Source organism: Schistocerca cancellata, chromosome 6 (assembly GCF_023864275.1).
Source record: "Schistocerca cancellata isolate TAMUIC-IGC-003103 chromosome 6, iqSchCanc2.1, whole genome shotgun sequence".
In the NCBI taxonomy this organism is placed as follows: Eukaryota; Metazoa; Arthropoda; class Insecta; order Orthoptera; family Acrididae; genus Schistocerca; species Schistocerca cancellata.
This window is the reverse complement of record NC_064631.1, coordinates 718,629,414-718,636,758: the sequence shown is the minus strand read 5'-3', so window position 1 is coordinate 718,636,758 and position 7,345 is coordinate 718,629,414. Positions and strand designations below refer to the sequence as shown.

The following is a 7,345-nucleotide window of genomic DNA, read 5'->3' as shown; positions in this document are numbered from 1 at the left end:
TACAAATTTATTCGCTTGGCGCCGGCAGCGCTAATTCGGATTACTTGGCTTGTCGGCGGCCGCTCGTCACCTTTCCGTTGATGACAAGCTTCAAACACATTGACTTTTGCGCTCTTTAATCTTCCGGATATCCTCTATTTTGCCGTATCGTTCCAAAAACTCGAATTTTCTTTTCAAGTAACTTCTCTGCAAGTTCTACACTGTTATAATAATTATCCATACTATAATTAAGTCTACAACCACAGAAAACACAAGGTCCAGTCGACAAGTGCAGTAGCAGCAATACTCTTCACTGGTATGCGGTTCTTCTTGTCTCCAGCTGTTGTGGCGAACTCGATGTTCTCGATCGTTTTATACACTGTCTTTCTAGAACGACGACGAATTCTCCTGTAAGGCATCGTGGCGGCGTTCAATGCAGTTGCCTGTGCAGCAGCAGCAGCGCGACAGACAGTGTATAAAACTATCGAGAACATCGAGTTCGCCACAAGAGCTGGAGACAAGAAGAAACGCATACCAGTTAGGAGTGTTGCTGCTACTGCACTTGTCGACGGACCTTGTGTTTTCTGTGGTTGTAGACTTAATTTTAGTATTTGTATTAACGATATATTCTCACATGGTAATGGTTGGCTCACTGTAGCCATTGTACGTGGAGGTACAGGAGTTCCCAACGTACCTGGACTAGAAAGTTTCGTTGATAGAGACATTATCTCCTATCGTACCACCGAGCGAGGTGGCGCAGTGGGTAGACACTGGACTCGCATTCGGGAGGACGACGGTTCAATCCCGCGTCCGGCCATCCTGATTTAGGTTTTCCGTGATTTCCCTAAATCACTCCAGGCAAATTCTGGGATGGTTCCTCTAAAAGGGCACGGCCGACTTCCTTCCACATCCTTCCCTAATCCGATGAGACCGATGACCACGCTGTCTGGTCTCCTTCCCCAAACAACCAACCAACCAACCAATCCTATCGTACCTACCATATGGCAGAACTTGCAAATAAAGACTTTGGTAAATTAGCTTATATGCCTCCTCCTGCATTGTCTTCGTATACTCGTAATAGGAGAAAAATATCTGTAAATGAGTCTCTATTCATTTGGGTTAAAGGTAAAGGAGTATGTAAAGTTTGTTGGTGACTGTACTTTGTATTTTCATAAATAAATTCACCTGTATGCAAACTCATCTCTAGCGTCAGCCATTAACCGGACACGGGTACATCACGAACAGGGGGGCTCAAGAATGCAACAGTTTTGTTCTATTATCCATCCAGAGGTGATGCCACTTTCCATCAGAAGGTGTCAGTAGTTCCATCACTGTTTTTGCTAAAAGCTGTCTAGCGTCGCAATATATCTTGAATGAGGAAATGTATCCCGTACTCGAATCACACAGCATTCGAATGAGTATGACGTATTTCGTAACTTTCGACGGATTGTAAACTTTAAAATTTAACCGTTCAGACCACGGTATCATTCCCTAATCAGCTGAGGTGTTTTCACTTAGATTAAACGTTTGTTTATACTTTTTGGAAAAATGATCAATTACGAATTGCACATTGACAAGCCGGTCGGCATTGTCCGGTTTATTGTTGCTGTCGGAAAAATGTAAAAATGATAATATTTGTCTGAATCGGTTGCGGGACATGGTATTGCGAAATATCGGTGTGTCTATCAACGGATTCGTTGGCCAATAATAATCGATCCTTGCTTTTTTTTTTACAATTCCCATAAGGATAGCAAGCGCAAGCCATCTTCTAAGTTCGAGTCCCGTAACGTCGAGAAATTTGGCATTTTTCAATCCAGTTTCCTTCTATTGCAATTTTAACTGTAGTATTTGTTGGTTTCATTGCTAATATATTCAAATAGATCGTTCCCAATACATAATTCTACGATATCCTCGACACTCGGTGTATATTTGGGAAATACGTTTGGACACGGGGATCCTTCCAATTTATTACTGGTCCTCGGTAAGTCAGAGTCTGACACTGTGCACTGTCTTCTTCGTCTGATTCAGCCGAATCAGTTGGCAACCGTACCGTTCGCCGAATTCTTCGTGGACGTATTTCACTATCTTCCAACGATTCTGATTCACTTTCATTTTTTTATATCCGATGTCTTCTTCCCAATCGGCCAAGTCGTCCGGAACGTCAGACAAGACGTCCGCTCATTCATCTTAAATAATCCTATTGCCTCTTTCGTCCGCCATGATGAAAGGGCACAAGTACTTATAAAAACTAAAAACTTGTTGACGTGTGTAACTTATTGTTACCTATACAAAACACCAACAGAATGCAAAAGATACTAAAGTGCTGTCGCCGGCCACTGCGCGATACTGTGCTCACGACACCATTGTCGTGTCGCCGGCCGTTGACCGCTATTTCGCGTACCACACAACTGTGGTGTCGCCGGACGGAATGGTCTTAATACACTCCTGGAAATGGAAAAAAGAACACATTGACACCGGTGTGTCAGACCCTCCATACTTGCTCCGGACACTGCGAGACGGCTGTACAAGCAATGATCACACGCACGGCACAGCGGACACACCAGGAACCGCGGTGTTGGCCGTCGAATGGCGCTAGCTGCGCAGCATTTGTGCACCGCCGCCGTCAGTGTCAGCCAGTTTGCCGTGGCATACGGAGCTCCATCGCAGTCTTTAACACTGGTAGCATGCCGCGACAGCGTGGACGTGAACCGTATGTGCAGTTGACGGACTTTGAGCGAGGGCGTATAGTGGGCATGCGGGAGGCCGGGTGGACGTACCGCCGAATTGCTCAACACGTGGGGCGTGAGGTCTCCACAGTACATCGATGTTGTCGCCAGTGGTCGGCGGAAGGTGCAAGTGCCCGTCGACCTGGGACCGGACCGCAGCGACGCACGGATGCACGCCGAGACCGTAGGATCCTACGCAGTGCCGTAAGGGACCGCACCGCCACTTCCCAGCAAATTAGGGACACTGTTGCTCCTGGGGTATCGGCGAGGACCATTCGCAACCGTCTCCATGAAGCTGGGCTACGGTCCCGCACACCGTTAGGCCGTATTCCGCTCACGCCCCAACATCGTGCAGCCCGCCTCCAGTGGTGTCGCGACAGGCGTGAATGGAGGGACGAATGGAGACGTGTCGTCTTCAGCGATGAGAGTCGCTTCTGCCTTGGTGCCAATGATGGTCGTATGCGTGTTTGGCGCCGTGCAGGTGAGCGCCACAATCAGGACTGCATACGACCGAGGCACACAGGGCCAACACCCGGCATCATGGTGTGGGGAGCGATCTCCTACACTGGCCGTACACCACTGGTGATCGTCGAGGGGACACTGAATAGTGCACGGTACATCCAAACCGTCATCGAACCCATCGTTCTACCATTCCTAGACCGGCAAGGGAACTTGCTGTTCCAACAGGACAATGCACGTCCGCATGTATCCCGTGCCACCCAACGTGCTCTAGAAGGTGTAAGTCAACTACCCTGGCCAGCAAGATCTCCGGATCTGTCCCCCATTGAGCATGTTCGGGAGTGGATGAAGCGTCGTCTCACGCGGTCTGCACGTCCAGCACGAACGCTGGTCCAACTGAGGCGCCAGGTGGAAATGGCATGGCAAGCCGTTCCACAGGACTACATCCAGCATCTCTACGATCGTCTCCATGGGAGAATAGCAGCCTGCATTGCTGCGAAAGGTGGATATACACTGTACTAGTGCCGACATTGTGCATGCTCTGTTGCCTGTGTCTATGTGCCTGTGGTTCTGTCAGTGTGATCATGTGATGTATCTGACCCCAGGAATGTGTCAATAAAGTTTCCCCTTCTTGGGACAATGAATTCACGGTGTTCTTATTTCAATTTCCAGGAGTGTAGATTCTAATGACAGCATCGTGTGAACATGCGGTGTATGTGGATGGGAGTGCGTTTAGTGTAGTGTCATGCTTTTGTTCTATGGTGCTGACGGGATGATGGTGAAATGAAATGATCATATTATGTTTTTTGGCCAAAGAGCCAGTGTAGGGTTGTTCAGCCACCTCTTACAAGTTTTTCTATTCGACGCCACTTCAGTCACTTGCACGCTGATGAAGATGAGATGAAATGGTGAGGATAACTCAAACATCAGTCCCCGAGTCAAGGAAACCTCTTACCCACCCGGGAATCGAGCCAGGGACCATGAGATGTAGAGGCTGTGACGCTAACCACTGGACTACAAGTTCTGGACAGGATGATAATAATGACGGTGCTGATGACGATGACGGTATGATGACGATGATAATGATGAAAACAGACCGAGAATGAAACGAGTTGCCGGCACATAACCTACTCCTTTCGTTCACGCCCGATGAACGTATCACCAGCAAGTGCTACAGGCAGTCACTTCAAGAGACACTGCTCAGATATCCGACAGTGGTACAAAGACTGATGGTCATAAACAATAAGCCACCAACTCCATTCCCCTTTCAGCCAAGTAATGGAGGCGAAAATTTCTTCCATCACCAGGATCGGAATTGGCTACCTTGGAGTAGTTTGCCGGCGCTCACGCGTGCGACTGCGAACTCGGCTACGGACGCGGATAAGTGATCAATGAAAACAATAAAGTCTCCCATTTATAGTGCTGCTTCATATTTTTGCCCACTTCACTTCGATTCAGTGAATCTGTAATGAGGCTGCTGGATTCAACAATATGTCAGTACATTTCCTAGTTGTGGATATCAGGACGAGAAAAAACCTCAGTAAATTCTGTCCTGATAGTTTCGTAATATTATTATTGATATATTCAGTGTGCACCACGCTGATAGTTTCGTAATATTATTATTGAAATATTCAGTGTGCATCACGTAAATCTTTTGGTCTAGCACCAGAGTCGATAGAAACATCTCCAGAGATCAAATAATGCAGTGAATGGCGATTTCGTCCACTAGTTCGTTTGTAAGTTGCCAAACTGTAAACTTTCTTTACAGTTGTACCATTCATTTACAACCCATACAATACCTATGATTGTTACACAGTAGCAGAAATCCCCTGTCCTTTAAAAAACCGATTTTTTGTTTCACATTCATTATATTTTTTATTGGCTACTAGTGTTTTAATTTTTCACTTAGTCGTTTAGCATAAAATTAAAAGGTGTGCAAGCACAATGAAGGAACATATTGAGCCATAGAAAAATACTGCAACTCTTCTCAGTACATGAAGCTGGTATCTGTACAGATATCATTGGTGATCTTCCAGCCCTCGAAGAATGAAGTTATAATGAAATCCAGACCTTTCGCTGCTTACAGGCATTGATGAATATCAACGGGGACAGTTGAAAAATGTGTGCCCCCACGGGGACTCGATCCCGAGACCTCCTGCTTACATGACAGACGCTCTATATTTTCATTTATTTATTTATAATTTAATTCAGTATAGTTCGTTGTGTGTGGTCTGGGCGGCATCACATGACATCCGTTCAAGTTGATCGTTGATTCTTTTTCTCAGGGTTTTTTTTTTTTATTTATTGCAGAGGCCGGCCGGTGTGGCCGTGCGGTTCTAGGCGCCACAGTCTGGAACCGAGCGACCGCTACGGTCGCAGGTTCGAATCCTGCCTCGGGCATGGATGTGTGTGATGTCCTTAGGTTAATTAGGTTTAATTAGTTCTAAGTTCAAGGCGACTGATGACCTCAGAAGTTAAGTCGCATAGTGCTCAGAGCCATTTGAACCATTTTTTATTGCAGAGGACAATCGGTCCTCTGAACACGCTGAGCTACCGTGCCGGCTCCGATTTCCGCAAGAGTTTGGGCAATTTGAGTACATCCGCACTCAAGAAGATGATTGGCCGGCAAGCCTTATCTATCTGTTCTTTCGGCCATGTCTGCAGGAGGTCCCGTGTTCGAGCGCCTGTCGGTCACAAATTTTTCTACTGTCCCCCTTGATATGTATCAACGGTGGTCAGCAGTGAAAGGTCTAGATTTCAGTATAACCTCATTCTTTCTTGTTTCAATGACAAAAATTTCCCTTTGCTACAATAAAACTAAAACTGAGTTCATGAATTTTCGACACAGGCTGTCCAACAGTAAAGTGGCGTAGGCCTAACCACGAACACGGTGGAAAGGAAGGCTCTGTCCCATTTAGTCCCCAGACGTCTGCCAGTGCCTTGTTTAAGTGCGTCAAGGCGACAGGAGGCAAATAACATTACTTCTCACAATGCAGTTTCTCTCGGGCTCCCACTTACCCCTTAAGCACCGTTGAGAGTAAAGTGAACGCCATTTGCTCGGCGTCTGCTTGCTCCCCGGTGGCGGTCTTAATTAAGGTGCTCGCGAAGAACGCTTGCTGGAGGAGCCTCTTTTCACAACAAGACGCAATTTAGCAAACTCTTGCAGCGAGCGAGGTAGGCATTCGTGCCGAACGCTCTGCAAACAGAGGGTACAGGGAAACTGAAAATACAACTTTGTGGACCAAAAATTTTGGCAGATAGACTGAATGGTAGTCCATCAACGTTCTCTCCGCAATATCTTCACGAAGTGCACATAAAAAAAATGATGGGGCCTGCCTCGGCTTGGCTTCTGATGCACCAATCGTGGAGTAGCACTTATACTGAACGTCCTCCGTTTTTTGTTGGATGTAGTCCAGTCTCCGTCATCCACTGTAGTTTTTTCCCTCTACGCCTCCCTCTAGTTCCTATCATGCTCACAGTTCTTCTTGTCATTGTTTCCCACACATTTCTTTCCTCGCTGATTCTACGGAGAATCTCCTCATTTCTTACCGTATCAGTCCACCATATTTTTAACATCTTTCTGACTCGAACTCGGGACCTTTGCCTTTCGCGGGCAAGCACGACTCACGCCCCGTCCTCACAGCTTTACTTCTGCCAGTACCTCGTCTCCTACCTTCCAGACTTTACAGAAGCTCTCCTGCGAACCTTGCAGAACTAGCACTCCTGAAAGAAAGCATATTGCGGAGACATGGCTTAGCCACAGCATGGGGGATGTTTCCAGAATGAGATTTTCACTCTGCAGCGGAGTGTGCACTGATATGAAACGGGCAGAAGTAAAGCTGTGAGGACGGGGCGTGAGTCGTGCTTGGGTAGCTCAGTCGGTAGAGCCTTGCCCGCGAAAGGCAAAGGTCCCGGGTTCGAGTCTCGGTCCGGCAAACAGTTTTAATCTGCCAGGAAGTTTCATATCAGCGCACACTCCGCTGCAGAGTGAACATCTCATTCTGGAAACATCCCCCCGGCTGTAGCTAAGCCATGTCTCCGCAATGTCCTTTCTTTCAGGAGTGCTAGTTCTGCAAGGTTCGCAGGAGAGCTTCTGTAAAGTCTGGAATGTAGGAGACGAGGTACTGGCAGAAATAAAGCTGTGAGGACGGGGCATGAGTCGTGCTTGGGTAGCTCAATCG

The 7,345-nt window shown here is 47.2% G+C and overlaps 1 non-coding gene across 1 annotated transcript; it reads left to right on the top strand.

Moving 5' to 3' along the window:
- Window positions 1-7,026: 7,026 nt before the first annotated feature.
- Trnas-cga (transfer RNA serine (anticodon CGA)) lies at window positions 7,027-7,100 on the top strand. Its single transcript has one exon. It is a non-coding gene; the product is annotated as a tRNA-Ser (tRNA).
- Window positions 7,101-7,345: the final 245 nt, after the last annotated feature.